The sequence below is a fragment of the Papio anubis genome, chromosome 10 (assembly GCF_008728515.1).
Source record: "Papio anubis isolate 15944 chromosome 10, Panubis1.0, whole genome shotgun sequence".
Lineage (NCBI taxonomy): Eukaryota > Metazoa > Chordata > Mammalia > Primates > Cercopithecidae > Papio > Papio anubis.
Genome location: NC_044985.1, coordinates 102522456 through 102539508, shown reverse-complemented (window position 1 = coordinate 102539508; position 17053 = coordinate 102522456). Strand labels below are relative to the sequence as shown.

Below are 17053 nucleotides of genomic sequence, written 5' to 3'. Positions count from 1 at the left end.
AAGCACTTTCTCTGGGACCCATCAACACACAAGCTGGTAGGAGTTCTCCAATACTTAGAGGGAAAATGCTATTTAAATGTGATTCTGTGTAAAACCTCACATCCCAATAAAACACAAGTCCTTGTTGTGTCCTCAATGGAGAAAACAGTTGCTGTCAGCACCCAGCTGAGAAACAGGAACCTAGAGGCTGAGACAAGGATTTTAGGGCTAGAGTCAAGGAAACAAGGGAGCACTGTGGCAAGCTCAAGGGTTTCTATAACCACTGTTATTCAAAAGAAAAGAACATGTTATCTGTTAATCTCCTTGAAAATAAGGTGAGAATGTCATACTCTAACAAAGTCATGCTAGAGGGAAGTGAGAGAACAGATCAATCACATTCCCCTCTTGTCCAATTAATCTTTCAGAGTCAGGGCCAAGAAATAAGCTGTAATTGCACAAAGAAGACTTCAATAAAAAATATTCAGGCACAAGGGGATCAAGGGGCTCTGTCCCTGGACAGGCATCCCCACAACACAGAAACTCCCGACATGCCTGTCATAATGATGCTTTCACCCTGACCTTAGCAGCTCTTCAATTCCACTTAATCCATCAACAAGTCCTTCCAGCTTCAAATATATGTCTTTGAATCTGGCTATTCTTCCCCATTTCCACTGTCATTACCTTAGTCAAGCTACCATCATCTCTCAACTGCTGATTTCCTGGCTTCCATATCATCTACTTTCCAGACAGTGGTTACTCTTTTCAAAACACAGTACTCTTTTTAAAACACAGCTTAAGACCATCTGATGGCTCCAAGGACTATGTGATCCGATTCCTGACTCTCTGACCTTATCCAGAGCTACTCTTCCCCTCACAAGGAACGTTCCCACCCGTGGGTCTTTGAGGTTCCCTCTGAAACATTCAGATCTCTGAATGGCTCGCTTAGTTCCTTCACTCAGTATTCAGCTCAAAAGGCCTTCCTCGTCAACCCTATCTAATATGTCCTACCCCAATCATTTCTTATTTCATTACCTTGTTTTATTCCCTCCATTTCATTCCTCCACTATCTAAAATTATTATATGTTAATATTTCCTTACACTTGGCTCAAAAAAAAAAAAAAAAAGATGAACAAAGAAGCTGGTAATTTTTTTAAAAACCAGCAATGAGATTGGAAAGAGACAAAGATGAGAGACTTATCTGTATATACCTTTTCCTATAATTTTAATTTCTTTTTGTTTCTTTGAGACCAGGTCACTTGGTCACCAAGGTTTGACCTCCTGGGCTCATGGTCCTCCTATCTCACCCTCCCAAGTAGCTGGAACTACTAGTGTGTGCCACCACACTCAGCTAACTTTTTTATTTTTTGTAGAGATGAGGTCTTGCTATCTTGCCAGGGCTAGTCTCAAACTCCTGGGCCCAAGTGATCCTTCCACTTCAGCTTCCCAAAGTACTAGGATTGCAGACATGAACCCCTACACCACGCCCTAATGTTAACTTCTGAGTTTTTAAATTTTTTTTTTTTTTTAAATAGAGATATAGTCTTACCATGTTGCCCCAGTTGGTCTCAAATTCCTGGCCTCAAGAGATCCTCCTGCCTCAGCCTCTCAAAGTGCTGAGATTACAGGCATGAGCCACTGGCCCTGGTTATTTTAAAACAAAATAAAAACTTCAATTCTTTATGCATTTCTTTGCTATCTATCTTCCAGAATGAAAGCTCTTTGAGCACAGGGACTTTGTTCAGAGTTTATGTATCCAGTCCTAGAATGGTAATCAGGGCTCATTAAATATTTGCTGAATAAACGAATGCATCTACAACAGCTATGACCAGCTAAGGGGGAAAAAAAAAAGTTTTTCACTCTCTTACGTAGTCACTCTTAACACAGCACAGAATATTTCACCTCTGGTCATCAAAATGTGTGTGAGGCACACACACCAAGGAATGCTCCAGAGGCAACAAGCTGGATACCCTTTAATTCAATTCTGACACTCTCTACCTAAAGATAGCATCAGATCGCACAGGTTAAGGGCTCAGTACCACAAGGCTGCTTCCACTTCAGATGCCAACTGCAAGGCACAGGTTGTGACCTGTGCTTCTGATTGATTTGCTATAAATTGGTGTTCCCTGGCCAGGCGCGGTGACGCACACCTGTAATCCCAGCACCTTGGGAGGCAAAGGCAAATTAATTAATTAATTGGGGTAAACTGAAAACCCCCTCCTTTGAATTTGATCAATTTGTTAGAACAACTCACAGAACTCAAGGAAACACTTCACTTACATTTACCTATTACAGAGGATACAGATGAACAGCCACATGGAAGAGATACACGATGCATAGGGCAAGGGATGTGGGAAAGGGCTTGGAGCTTCTGTGCTCTTACCAGGAGTGCCAGGTACATTCATGTGCTCAACAATCCAAACCCTGTCCTTTTGGGTTTTTATGCAGGTTTCATTAATAGGCATGACTGAATAAATCACTGGCCATCCGTGGTCAGCTCAATCTTTGGTTCCACTCCCCTTCCCAGAAGTTGGGGGATGGAACTGAAAGTTCCAACCCTCTAATCACATGGTTGGTTCCCTTGGCAACCAGCCTCCCGTCTGGAGCCTATTCAGGAGTCCCCAGCTATCAATCATCTTATTAGCATATAAAAAGACATTTATAACTTAGAAGTTCTGAAGGTTTTAGGAGCCAGGAACCAGGGGCACACACCAATTATGTATTTCTTTTTTTTTTTTTTTTTTTTTTTTTTTGAGACGGAGTGTCGCTCTGTCGCCCAGGCTGGAGTGCAATGGTACAATCTCGGCTCACTGCAACCTCTGCCTCTCGGGTTCATGCAATTCTCCCACCTCAGCCTCCCAAATAGCTGGGATTACAGGCACCCACCATCATGCCCGGATAATTTTTGTGTTTTTGTAGAGATAGGGTTTCATCATGCTGACCAGGCTGGAGTATTTCTTATTATATCACAGTATCACATCAGCAAAGCTACAAGTTGGACCTCTTCATATGAAAAAGGAGCTCCCTTCTTACCACCATCTCCTTGTTGCTATTTTTTACTCAGTGCATGCACTCTGCCACAGCTGTACCCAACCCCTTCAATAGTGTCTTTCCTCCTCCTGAGGCCAATCCAAAATCCTCCACAGTTCTTTCATCCTCCCCCACATCAAATCAATCTGCTCTCACAATGTCAACTATTATCTGCAGAAGAGTCATTTTGCAGACTTGTCCTCTCAAGTTTCATAGCTGCATCACCAACTGCCTATTCCACCTTTCCCAATGCATGTCCAACCACTTCAATCTAGTGTGTCAAACTAGCTCTCCACTCCTAATCGTCCCATTTCCTTGAGTGGACCCTTCTTTCTCCAAATCACCTGAGAGGAAAAGTAAGATATTTCTGACTTCTTCCTTTACTTTATTTCCCCAAAGGGAAACCAGTCATGAAATTTAAGACACTCTGTCTACTTAGCATTCTTCCTCCTTTTATTATTTCTACCACGCCCCTAGATCTGGACTTACTGCAACAGTATTGACTGAAGCATGTGTCTCCAAGGTGTGCCCTTCCTAATTCCACCCTGAAGGCAACCTCCAGATTAACTTTGCTGTATTGCTTGATGAGGTCAATCCCTTTTCAAAAATGGTCCATGAGTACTTACTAAACACTGTGGTGGCCCACCCGCATCACAATAACCTGGGATGCAAAGTCCTGAGACTCATCTTCAAGAGGATTCAGTTGGTGTAGAACGGGGTCTTGAGTGCAGTTTTAACAAGCATTCCAGATGACTGTCATGTGAGATTTCTTAGCTTGGGTCCACAAGACTCCACAGTCGACCCTTAATCTTCATTTTTTTTTTGAGGCTTATTTCCATTTCCTCCTACCTTGCACTCTGTTATGTGAACTGCGCTGGTCTTACACTGAACTCCTGGAATAAACCTTTCAAATGCCTGTCTGCAGTGCTTTACTCCACTAAGCTTCTTCCTTGTGAATCCTTACCATATTTTATTTACCTTTTCCAGACCCAGCTCAAGATCCACCCTCTCCATGAGCACCTGTGGTGTGTCCCTCTCACATGGTAACTTCCCAAGGCTATCTTACACCACTGTTCACTTACCACATGGATATGCCCTATAAGCTTCATGATGGCTTTTATAGGAAATCTCTGGGGATTAACCTCAAATGCAAAGCCACACTGGCAGAAGGGGGTGGGAAGAACCCTGGTCCAGTTTGGCCTCCTATTAGCAATATTGCCCAGTCTCCTTCCCCAACAACTTTATGGAACACTAAGGCTTCCTAGAACAAAGTTTTAAAAACAATTGACTTAGAAAAATAGATATGTTCGATGTGAATTATACCTCCACAAAACTGTTAAAAATACAAATAAAACTTGAATAAAGGAATAAGAGTGAGGAGTAAAAAACTGCAGAGAGTTGTAGAGATCAACAAAATGGCCTGAAACATCCCTTTCTATTTGCATGGCAGCCTCAGCCCAGTCTCTAACCCCTCCAACACCAAGTGCAGGACTGTTAAGGTAGCAGCCTAACTGATGTCCCTGGCTCCAGACTCTCCCCTTTAAAACACCCAGTCTCAGGAATCTGAACATCCTACTTTGTCATCTTCATGCAGCATTTGGAAACTGCCTATACAGTTCTGTCCTCCAATCTTTATGCGGTAATTTTGCCTCAAGTTTCCACCTTAAAGGAGTGTGAATGATTAGTAGCCTATGTTAGAAAATCTATTGCTGGCTGGGTGCAGTGGTTCACGCCTCTAATCCCAGCACTTTGGGAGGCTCAGGTTGGGCGGATCACCTGAGGTCGCGAGTTTGAAACTAGACTGAGCAACATGGAGAAACCCCGTTTCTACTAAAAATACAAAATTAGCCAGGCATGGTGGTGCATGCCTGTAATCCCAGCTACTTGGGAGGCTGAGACAGGAGAATCGCTTGAACACGGGAGGCGGAGGTTGCAGCGAGCCGAGATCACGCCATTGCACTCCAGCCTGGGCAACAAGAGTGAAACTGCGTCTCAAAAGAAAAAAAAAGAAAAGAAAAGAAAATCTGTTGCTGCTCTCACAAACCAACAAGTCTCCAGGGATCAGGCCCAGACCAACTTGGACAAAGTATCTATTTCTAGAGAAAGCAATTATTCATTACCCACTGATTAAATCACTCTCCTATATTATAAGAGAGTGTGGCTCTTGGGAAATGCAGTTTTACTTTCCTCCTTCAACTAGGTGTTTCCCTCGGTCACCGGGGGAACTCAGGACATCAGAAATGGTTCAGTCTACAGTCCACAAGATCTCTGATGAGATTACCTCAGTTGCTCAACAGTTATGTTAGAAGATAGAATTGACTTACCTGGAATCAAATAGAAAGAGAGGAGTGTAGGAATCACATCCATTTTCTCTTATGAGATAAATCCCAAGCTCTCTCTCCCTAAGGAAAGGTGGAGGAGCAATATATCTCTTAAAGCCCTACTAAGAGAGGAAGGTCAAGAATACAGCCTAGTGAGAAGGGTGAGTCCGTATAAGATTAGTGAAATTACAGGTAGCTCTTGTAGAGCACAGTTTAGGAATGCCAAACAAGTGAGCAAACCTGAGGAAAAGATACAGGTTACGGCAGCTAGATCTGAGGGACGTAAATCTACAAATTACTGAAAAGTGAAACCAGTGGAAGGGTTTATGTAACTGAGTGACTCGCTCTCCTGAAGCCTTACCCTTTATCAGCTTCAGGAAGGAGCCTCTTTCCTCCTCCTCAGGTGGGCTCTGGAGCAGCAGTTCTCAAAGCATGGTCCACAAACTCTGAGGGGACCCTAAGATCCTTTCAGTAGTCCTGCTATGTAGAAAATATTATCATAACAAAACTAAGAGGAAGCTGGGTGCGGTGACTCACACCTACAATCCTAACATTTTGGGAGGCCAAGGTGGGCAAATAGCTTGGGCTCCAGAGTTCAAGACCAGCATGGGCAACATGGTGAAACCTTGTCTCTACAAAAAAAATACAAAAATCAGCTAGATGTGGTGGTGTGTGCCTATGGTGGGAGGATCACCTGAGCCTAGGGGTATCGAGACTGCTGTAAACCATGATTATGCCACTGCACTCCAGCCTGTCTTCAAAAAAAAAAAAAACAAAGAAAAAGAAAAAACCTAAGATGTTATTTGCCTTTTTACTGTGCTGACCTTTCCACTGACAGCGCAAAAGCAATAAATAATGAGTAAAACTGCTGGTGACTTAGCATGAATGAAGACGATGGCACCAAGTTGGAGTCTTCCCCACTACACTTTTCCACCACACAGTGAAAGAATACAGCCAGGTTTACTTGATGGCACAGTGCAAATTTTTTTTTTTTGAGACAGAATCTCGCTCTGTCACCAGGCTGGAGTGCAGTGGCATAATCTCAGCTCACTGCAAGCTCCGCCTCCTGGGTTCACGCCATTCTCCTGCCTCAACCTCCTGAGTAGCTGGGACTACAGGCGCCCGCTACCACACCCGGCTAATTTTTTGTATCTTTAGTAGAAATGGGGTTTCACCATGTTAGCCAGGATGGCCTCGATCTCCTGACCTCGTGATCCGCCTGCCTCGGCCTCCCAAAGTGCTGGGATTACAGGCGTGAGCCACTGCGCCCAGCCCGACACAGTGTAAATTATATTAAATCTTGATCCTTGAGTATGCTTTTTAATATTCTGCATGATAAAATGTGAAATACATATAAAACATTTATACTGCACACAGAACGTGATGATTATCTCTAAATAAAGCACTTGTGTCATTGTCTGAATTGCAGGATTTTTCTGTGGAATGCCATGTTTACTTGAAAGAATGAATGACACATTTAATAGTTATTCAGACTTTGGTATTTGGCAAAGGTTCTGGAAAATGAAACAAGGTAAGCCTGTCACTTCAAGGAAACCAACCGACTGTACGTGTTGCCAATGATAAAATTTGAGCTTCCCAAAGAAAATTAGAATTTTTGCAAAATGGGGCTGGGCGCGGTGGCTCACGTCTGTAATCCTAGCACTTTGGGAGGCCGAGGCACGCGAATTGCCTGAGGTCAGGAGTTCAAGACCAGCCTGGCCAACACAGTGAAACCCCGTCTCTACTAAAAATACAAAAATTAGGCCGGGCGCGGTGGCTCAAGCCTGTAATCCTAGCACTTTGGGAGGCCGAGACGGGTGGATCACGAGGTCAGGAGATCAAGACCATCCTGGCTAACATGGTGAAACCCCGTCTCTACTAAAAAATACAAAAAACTAGCTGGGCGAGGTGGCAGGCGCCTGTAGTCCCAGCTACTCGGGAGGCTGAGGCAGGAGAATGGCGTGAACCCAGGAGGCGGAGCTTGCGGTGAGCTGAGATCTGGCCACTGCACTCCAGCCTGGGCGACAGAGCAAGACTCCGTCTCAAAAAAAAAAAAAAAATACAAAAAAAAATACAAAAATTATTGTTGCCAATGATAAAATTTGAGCTTCCCAAAGAAAATTAGAATTTTGGCAAAATGGGGCTGGGTATGGTGGCAGACGCCTGTAATCCCAGCTACTCGGGAGGCTGAGGCAGGAGAATCACTTGAACCCAGGGGGTGGAGGTTGCAGTGAGCTGAGATCGCACCATTGCACTCCAGCCTGGGTGATGAGAGTGAGACTTCATCTCAAAAAAAAGAAAAAAGAATTTTGGCAAAATGGTATCTGCCACCATGAGTTTGAGTGCTTCCCAATACTTTACATCTCTGAAGAGATTGTGGTGATATGATTTTTTTTGACACTATATAATAAACTGTGACATGTGGGAGATCTACATAACTCAGTGAACCAGTATTTTCAAACAGTAGCGCCTCGCATACTGTTTCAGTCAACAGAGAGTCCCCATAGAAGACAATGTCCCATAAGATTTTCATTCCAGGCCAGGCGCGGTGGCTCACACCTGTTCTCCCAGCACTTTGGGAGGCCAAGGTGGGTGGATCACGAAGTCAGGAGATTGAGATCATCCTGGCTAACACGGTGACACCCCATCTCCACTAAAAATACAAAAAAATTAGCTGGGCATGGTGGCGGGCCCCTGTAGTCCCAGATACTCGGGAGGCTGAGGCAGCAGAATGGTGAGAACCGGGAAGGCACAGCTTGTAGTGAGCGGACTGCACTCCAGCCTGGTGACAGAGCGAGACTCCGTCTCAAAAAAAAAAAAAAAAAAAGATTATCATTCTGTATTTTTACAGTAGCCTTTTCTATGTTTCAATGTTTACATGCATTGTGTTGCAACTGTGTTGCAACTGCAGACAATACTCAGCATGGTGACATGCTGTTCAGGTTTGTAGCTTAGGAGCAACAGGCTATACCACGGCTGTAAAGCATGACTGTATCATGTTACAGAATCATGCATGGATCTAAGACCCAGTCAAAGTGAGACAGATCCATGGATTTTAACGTAACAAAGTATGAAAAGTTCACTGATACCATTTCAGATTCTACACTGTAACTAGCCTTTTCAAAATCATGCCTTGTTTTGCATAGCCAATACCCACAATTATCTGAGAAAACTACTGAAATACTTCACCCTTTTCCAGCCATATGTGTAAGGCTGGATTTTCTGCATTATTCAATCAAAACAACTATCACAATAGATTGGAGAAACAGATACAAAAATCCAGCTGTCTTCTATTAAGCCAGACACTAAAGAGATCTAAAAAACAATGCCACTCTTCTCACTAATATGTTTTAAACAGTAGCATTTTTAAATGAAAACATTAAGTGAACTTATGCTAACCATAACTTAGGTCAGAAATGCTGTTTGTGTTAACTAACTTATGTTAGCATAAAGTTAATGTAAATTGTAACATAACTTATGTTAAAATGTTATTCATGTTAGTCATGGGCTTATTCCTTCTAAATGAATATTTCAGTTTCTAATATGATAAATATTAAAATATAGGCTGAGCGCAGTGGTTCAAGCCTGTAATCCCAGCACTTTGGGAGGCTGAGGCAGGAGGATCGCTTGAGCCCAGGAGTTCAAGACCAGCCTGGGCAATATAGTGAGACCCCCATCTCTAAACAAAATTTAAAAATAAAAAATCGAATATTGAAATACATATATATCCCCTTTTTCTAACTGAAGATTCCAAAGAGCTTTTTCAAGTACATAAAGAAATCCTGAGCCCAAAAACTCTGAGCACTGCTGGTCTAGAGAAGCATTAGGGTCCAGCTTATCTATGAGGGCTCCGAAGGACAAGGTCCTTTGTATTGTAAGGCCTAAAAGAAACTAGCACTCTCAGTATTTGTTCCCAATTCTGCCAGAAGAGAAGGTAAGAAGTAAAAGGCATTAAAGGAAAACCTTTTATCTGCAATCTACTGACTTTTGGTGATTTACCAAAGCACCTGATCTCAGGCTAAAATCCAGACATTATGATCAGACAATTCCAAGGTCATAGAAGGAATCTAGTGAGAAAGATTCTAAATCTAACTAAATTAGGAATCTAGTGAGAAAGATTCTAAATCTAACTCCAAATTATGAGTATCAGATAGATTCTGAAGTTAAGGCTTCATCTAGATATAGATTTTCAGCAAGTAACAACTTGCTATTCACACATATTAATTTCTGTATCTGGTTATGTATTCTCTCTGTCCCCTTCTTCCTTCCTCTTTCCTCTACCTGTCCTTTCAATGTTGGTGTTCTTCTGAGTTCAGATTTCTCACTCTGCCTGGCACACAGTGAGCACTCAACAAGTGGCAGCTGCCATTATTACCTCTCTCCCAGAACCATCCCTTCCATGTCATGGCTTCAACCACCTCCTATATTCTCAACTCTATCATCACCCAGGCCTCTCTTGTGAGCTCCAGATCTACAAAATGAACTCCTGGGCCTTTCTACCTGGATGTGCTGCTGCATCACCACCCACATGGTCACTGAAATCAGAAACCTACAATCATTCTACACTGCTCCTTGTCCCATTCTCCTACCTCTATTCTGCCACCAGGTTTTGTCAACACTACCATGGTTAAATCTCTCTAAACCCTCTCCATTTCCACTAGAGCAACCAGAAAGCCTTCATCATCTCTAGCCTAGGCCACTATAATAGCTTTCCATTGGCTCCCTGCCTCCAATCTAAAATTCTTCCTATTCAACCAACATATTGACACTACAGTAATCTTAAACCCAAATCTGACATTATTTTTCTGCTAATTGTCTTTCTGTGGTTTTCCTGGAACATACTCTTTACTTGATTTTACTCATGTATCCCTAAAAGAATTTTTTTTTTTTTTTTTTTTTTTTTTTGAGACGGAGTCTCACTCTGTCCCCAGACTGGAGTGCAGTGGCATGATCTCGGCTCACTGCAAGCTCCACCTTCCAGGTTCACGCCATTCTCCTGCCTCAGCCTCCCGAGTAGCTGGGACTACAGGCGCTCGCCACCAAGCCTGGCTAATTTTTTGTATTTTTTAGTAGAGACGGGTTTTCACTGTGTTAGCCAGGATGATCTCGATCTCCAGACCTCGTGATCCGCCTGCCTCGGCCTCCCAAAGTGCTAGGATTACAGGCGTGAGCCACCGCGCCCAGCCCCTAAAAGAATTTTTAAAACTATGTGTTCCTTACATATGAGGTAACATCTAGACCAGACACAGTGGTTCACTCCTGTAATCCCAGCACTTTGGGAAGCTGAGGCAGGAGGATCACCTGGGCCCAGGAATTTGAGACCAGCATAGGCAACATAGCGAGACACCTATCACTACTAAACATTTTTAAAAATTAGCCAGGTGGGTGGCGCATGGCTATAGTCTCAGCTACTCAGGAGGGTGAGACAGGAGGATTGTTTGAATCCAGGAGTTGGAGTTTACAGTGAGCTATGATCACACCATGGCACTCCAGCCTGGATAATCTCCTGGGCTCAATACATCCTGCCACCTCAGCCTACAAACAGCTGGGACTACAGGAGCATGCCACCATGCTTGTCTAATTTTTATACTGTTTTTTGTAGAGAAGAGGTTTCACCATGTTGCCCAGGCTGGTCTCGGATTCCTGGGCTCAAGCAATTAGCCTGCCTAGGCCTCCCAAAGTGTTGGATTTACAGGTGTGACCCAACACACTCAGTCTTAAAAATAGGTATTAACTATCTTACTGAGTAACACACACTTAAACTAAATCTCTTTAAAAATTTTACAAGTTGGCCGGGCGCGGTGGCTCAAGCCTGTAATCCCAGCACTTTGGGAGGCCGAGACGGGCGGATCATGAGGTCAGGAGATCGAGACCATCCTGGCTAACACGGTGAAACCCCGTCTCTACTAAAAAATACAAAAAACTAGCCGGGCGAGGTGGCGGGCGCCTGTAGTCCCAGCTACTCGGGAGGCTGAGGCAGGAGAATGGCGTGAACCCGGGAGGCGGAGCTTGCAGTGAGCTGAGATCCGGCCACTGCACTCCAGCCTGGGCCACAGAGCGAGACTCCGTCTCAAAAAAAAAAAAATTTTACAAGTTTTATCCAAAATAACTTAAAAACCCCATTGTCCCAAAAGACATTCCCATTACATTTAACTACTGTGTTCTTTTCAGAATATCCTAACAAGGAACACGCTTTACACTAATGGGATTGTGTATTGGGAAGCCTTCTGTGTTAGGAGGTAACTTAAATCGCTAAAGGAGGTGTTCCTGAAAATAAGTATTTTCAAAGTATTCCTTGTTTGTATCTGAGGACATTTTTACACTCAGGTCAATACACCATAGTAAAATTTAGGAAGTGTGAGGGATTTGCCACACACAGCCTCCTCCCCTTTTTTTGTAAGGGCAGTTGTAGAAAAAGAGTTCACTGGGGCCGGGCACAGTGGCTCACGCCTGTAATCCCAACACTTTGGGAGGCTGAGGCGGGTGGATCACGAGGTCAAGAGTTTGAGACCAGCCTGGCTAAGATGGTGAAACCCCATCTCTACTAAAAAATACAAAAAACTAACCGGGCGTGGCAGCATGCGCCTCTAATCCCAGCTACTCGGGAGAATGAGGCAGGAGAATCGCCTGAACCCGGGAGGCAGAGGTTGCAGAGCCAAGATCGCACCATTGCACTCCAACCTAGGCGACAGAGCAAGACTGTCTCAAAAAAAAAAAAGAGTTCATTGGGAAGCTGACGATCTGGAAACGTATTCATCTAAAGCTAGATGAGCAAGTGTATCCTTTGGGAGTCTAGGACCCTAATTACTTCACCTTGAAAACCACTGCTCCAGGAATGTAGTTCTAACTCAGTAAAACATCCAAGGCCCTTTGTGATCTAACCCCTACTAACTTCCCTCTTCCTGGATGGCTCCCTCCAAATCTAGCTCAGGTCTGTCAAACTGTTTCCAGTTCTCTTTTCAGGACTTGCTGTATCTTTCCTAAATCCACTGTGTATATGGAATGTCCTCCCACCTCTTTACTCCCAGAAAACACTTGATAATTTTTCAAGGATTGATTCAGTCCAATGAATAAGTAGCTGCTAACTTTCTGAGCACAAAGTGGGTGGTTTAAATGCAAACAGTGTCTCAGTACTCAGTGCAAGAAACGGAAGAATGGGATGGAACACTATCCCAAAGGGTCCCCCAAATGCTAATTGATTGGCTAAATCAACAGATGTTGCAGTTAAGGAATAGGTGATTTGGAGTATCTGAGAAAGCAAAGACGATTCCATCTAGGAAGGATTAAAATATTTCCTAGATCCAGAATGGGAATGTGAAGACCAGGAGGAATGGGAATAATGTCGTTTTCTAAGTAAGTCCGGATTAAGTATTTCCTGTTCTATCACAGCACACACCACAGTATGGCAAATGCTCGTTTACTTGATTAATAAACTCCTAGACTATAAATTCCATGAAAACATGCTTGTCCTATTAGCCACTCTATCCCCTCAATCCCTTCCATTGTACCCAGGCTCATTAAATACTTGTCAATGTTTACTAAAAATTGTTTAGTGAATGATTAAAGGAATGGATGAATGAAGAATTAAATTCCACAGGATCTCAGATCCTGTTTGAATCTGTAGAGTTTAGGAACGTATTCCTCTACAGATACTGAGGATGGAGAAGTAAAAATGTAGATATCCATGTTAAATTCGGCCCTGGATCCTGCGAGGAGCTTAGGCTCACACCCAGAGAAAATTTAAACCTCAGCACGGCGGGACAGGGGTGGCTCGGAGGCCAGGACTAGGGGATGGGGCAGGGTTCGGGCATCCGGAGGCGAGGCCGACTAAGTTCGCGGGGCGTGGCGGAGAGGAGAAGGGCTCCGAGGAGGCGCGAAGTCCCGGCCACCCGAGGCCGCGGCTCCCTGGCCTCCCGGGTGATGAGAGGTGGAGGGAGGAAGCGGGGCTAGGGTGAGACTGGCCGGAGGGCTGGGGACCCGCGCGAAACGACTCCGGTAGAGGGAGGTCGGGAGCGTGGGACCGGTGGAGGGTCTGGGGTCGGTTCCCGTGGCTCCGCAGCCGTACTCACCTAGGGGATCCACCTTCGCCCCGGCTCGGCACCGGCTCCACGCTACTTCCTCCCTCGGCCTGCTAGGCTACCAGGCAGCCTCAGGCGCCCCTAGCAACCACGCACCGCCACGCGTGACCCGCGCACTCGGCCGCCAGCGCCGCTGCCGCCTGCTACTCACTGCGCGCGCCCCCAGCGGACAGACAGAGGGTCTGGAAGGAGAGGGCGGGAGGCAAGCGCGGGGCATCTCGGGGGTTCTGGGGCCTGTGGGGCGGGTCGTCACCTGCCTCGCGCACGCGCAGTCCCTTCAGTGCGGTGGGACCGGGCGAGCGGAATTCTGGGAGATGTAGTCCCGAGGTTAAAGCGCTGAAAGGCTCCATTCTGAGCGTCCAGGACTCTCCCTTTCTACTCTGATTCCACCTACTCCCTATGGACTGTTTTCTTTTTTAGAGACAGAATCTTGCTCTGTCTCCCAGGCTGTAGTGCAGCGACGTGATCATAGCTCACTGCGAACTTGAACTCCTGCTCAAGCGATCCACCCGCCCCCAGCCTTCCTAGTAGCTGGGACTATGGGCACGCCACCATGCTGGGCTATTTTTTTAATTTTTTTCTTAGGACAGGGTCTCACTATGTTGCCCAGACTGGTCTTAAACTCTTGGCCTCAAGTGATCCTCCTGCATCAGCCTCCTGGTCGCTGGGATTACGACGGGAGCCCCCACGCCTGGCCTGGACTCTTTGGCCTTGCCTCAATTGAAAATCAAAGGGCCTAGTCTCTGTTGAAGGATTTCTAGTAAAAGCCTTTGAGTTTGACCCCAGGAAAGGGGAGATTGCCCCCGATTCACTCTGCCTCCCTCTAACCCGCCCTTCCCTAACCCCAACCTATCCAGCGGGGCAAAATTAAAACCACCTGCCTGCTTTATGGGCTTCAAGTGTGAATGTTAGGAAATACTGACTCAATTCCTTATCTCGTTAGCTCCCCAGGCAAGACAGATCGTGCTCCTTTCTCAGATGTCCGTAGACCTGAGAGATTTGGAGATCTAAGAAAGCTGGAAGATGAAAGGATCTTTCCTAGGCAATTGGCTACAGAAATAAAGGGGACAAAGATAAAACTAATCTGATGAAAACAATCTGGACCAGAGGAAGGATCTCAATAAATAACTTATTTAGTCAACAGTCGTTGATGGATGCTAAAAGTATTAGATAATCTACGGGAGAATTTTACACTGAAGGATGTACACTGAAGATCACCTATATGTACTAATCAATCTTAGATAACGAAACATGGAACAGCTGTGCATTGTGTTTCTTGATGTGATGCAATTGCACAGAAATATTTATGAAGTATAGTGTATTTTTGTAAAAAAAAAAAAAGTTGAGTGACTCCAACTGAATAACACTACAAAAAAGCAATCAGACAAATCCAGAATGTGGGCCAATGTACAGAACAAATGACCTCTTCTTCCTTCAACAATTTCAGGGTATAAAAATGGGGGGAGATGTTTTAGATTATAAGAGATTTAAGAATATATTCAAATGTTGGCCAGGTGCAGTGTCTCACACTTGTAATCCCAACACTCTGAGGATCACTTGAGGTCAGGAGTTCAAGACCAGCCTGGGCAACATGGTGAAACCCCGTCTCCAACAAAAAATACAAAAATTAGCCAGGCATGGTGGTGCACACCTGTAGTCCCCAGCTACTCAGGAGGCTGAGGCAGGAGAATAGCTTGAACTCAGGAGGCAGAAGTTGCAATGAGCCGAGATTGCGCCACTGCATTCCACCCTGGGCAACAGAGCAAGACTCCATCTTGAAAAAAATAGAAATAAAAAAAAGAAATATATTCCAATGCAATGAGTGCGGCTTGTTTGGATCCTGATTCAAACAAACTGTAAAATGACACTTTTGAGACTGAGAAACAAAAATTCTAAGTCCCGCCCCAACCAACTGAATGGACCCCGCCTTGGCTAAGGGGACGCTAGAGCAACCTTAAAAACTGAGTTCGCGGCTATGATGAGATGGGAGGTCCAACATGCCTCAATATGCCCCTTCCTTATTAACCTTTAAGCAGAATTCTTTCCTAAGGAGTAAGCAGAAACCAGCTCTAGAAATCAAGGAAGGGATGATTCATTGGTTTTAGAGGCCAGAACCAGACTCCCTACTCTTTGCACTTTTCTTCCTTTTTTTTTTTTTTTTTTTCTTTTTTTTGAGAAGGGATCTCACTATGTCACCTAGGCTGGAGTGCAGTGGCATGAACACAGCTCACTGCAGCCTCAAACTCCTGGGCTGAAGCAGTCCTCCACCTGAGCCTCCCAAGCAGCTAAGACCACAGACACAAACAACCACGTCCGGCCAATTTTAAAATTTTTTGTAGAGACAAGGTCTTTATGTTGCCCAGACTGTCTTTGCAGTTTCAAAGTGAAAGCTCATCAGTTTCACAATACATCCCTTCCTAAAACTGACCATCTCCAGATGGGTTTTGGAGGAGGGTGCACAGTGAGGGTTTTCATTTCCTGTGCTATACCTTTTGACATCAGAGGGCTGAAAACTGCTCCCTAGGATCACGTGAATGCAGCCATTTTTTGAATATGCAACCCATGAAGAGGCATGAAGCTCAATTGTGCATGTACTTGTCTCTGTCATAATCATGACTCCTCCTATAGCTTATTAAATATGTATATTTAGCCAGCCCACTCTGTGTAAATTTCTGTTCCCTTTACCCCTCCCTCAAAGTACCTGCTATCAGCTTCTGCCAGAAACTATACTTCCTAGCCTGTCAGAATGGCCACCTTGCAGGCTGCAACCCTTTATAAGAAATAAAGCTCTCCTTTTCAAATTTATGAACCCCAAGATTCTTCGTTGTCAAGACTATGGAAAAATCTGAATAAGGATTGGGAACATTAAGAACATAGCTGATGTGGTAGGCCCAATGGCTCAAGTCTGTACTCCCAGTATTTGAGAGGCTGAGGTCGGAGGACTGCTTGAGTCCAGGAGCTTGAGGCTACAGTGAGCTAACACTGCACCACTGTGCTCCACCCTGGTGATCCCCTCTCTTAAAAAAAAAAAAAAGAGGCCGGGCGCGGTGGCTCAAGCCTGTAATCCCAGCACTTTGGGAGGCCGAGGCGGGCGGATCACGAGGTCAGGAGATCGAGACCATCCTGGCTAATATGGTGAAACCCTGTCTCTACTAAAAATACAAAAAACTAGCCGGGCGTGGTGGCGGGCGCCTGTAGTCCCAGCTACTGGGAGGCTGAGGCAGGAGAATGGCGTGAACCTGGGAGGCGGAGCTTGGAGTGAGCCGAAATCGCGCCACTGCACTCCAGCCTGGGTGACACAGCGCGAGACTCCATCTCAAAAAAAAAACTAAAAAAAAAAAAAAAAAAAGAAAAATAGAGCATAGACAACGTTAAGAAACTACTATTTATTCTCTTATTGTAGGGAGCTGAACGGTGGGCCCCCATAGAGAAGATGGATCTGTATCCTAATTCCAGGAACTTGTAAATATTACCTTATATGGTTGATGGCGTTTAGGAAATGCCACCCCAAAATATGACACTTTGGTATGTTGATTACGTTGGACAAAGGGCACAAGGTAATAGCAGATGCAGTCGGGGGGTTGTCTGAGTTCCTCCAAAAGGAACTCAACTGGTATGAATCCTTTCCCTGAGAATATTATCAACTGG

General features: G+C 44.8%; 1 protein-coding gene across 6 annotated transcripts in view; it reads right to left on the bottom strand.

Moving 5' to 3' along the window:
* Nucleotides 1-13655, bottom strand: part of TTLL4 (tubulin tyrosine ligase like 4) — a 46022-nt gene extending 32367 nt beyond the window's left edge. For 4 of the 6 annotated variants that reach the window (XM_009183081.1, XM_017946992.1, XM_003907962.2 and 1 more), the window contains exon 1: nt 13397-13655. The gene's annotated coding sequence lies outside the window, so the exon portion shown is untranslated. The remainder of the gene's footprint in view (nt 1-13396) is intronic. The other 2 variants (XM_017946991.3, XM_009183080.3) reach the window with 1 other exon arrangement.
* Nucleotides 13656-17053: the final 3398 nt, after the last annotated feature.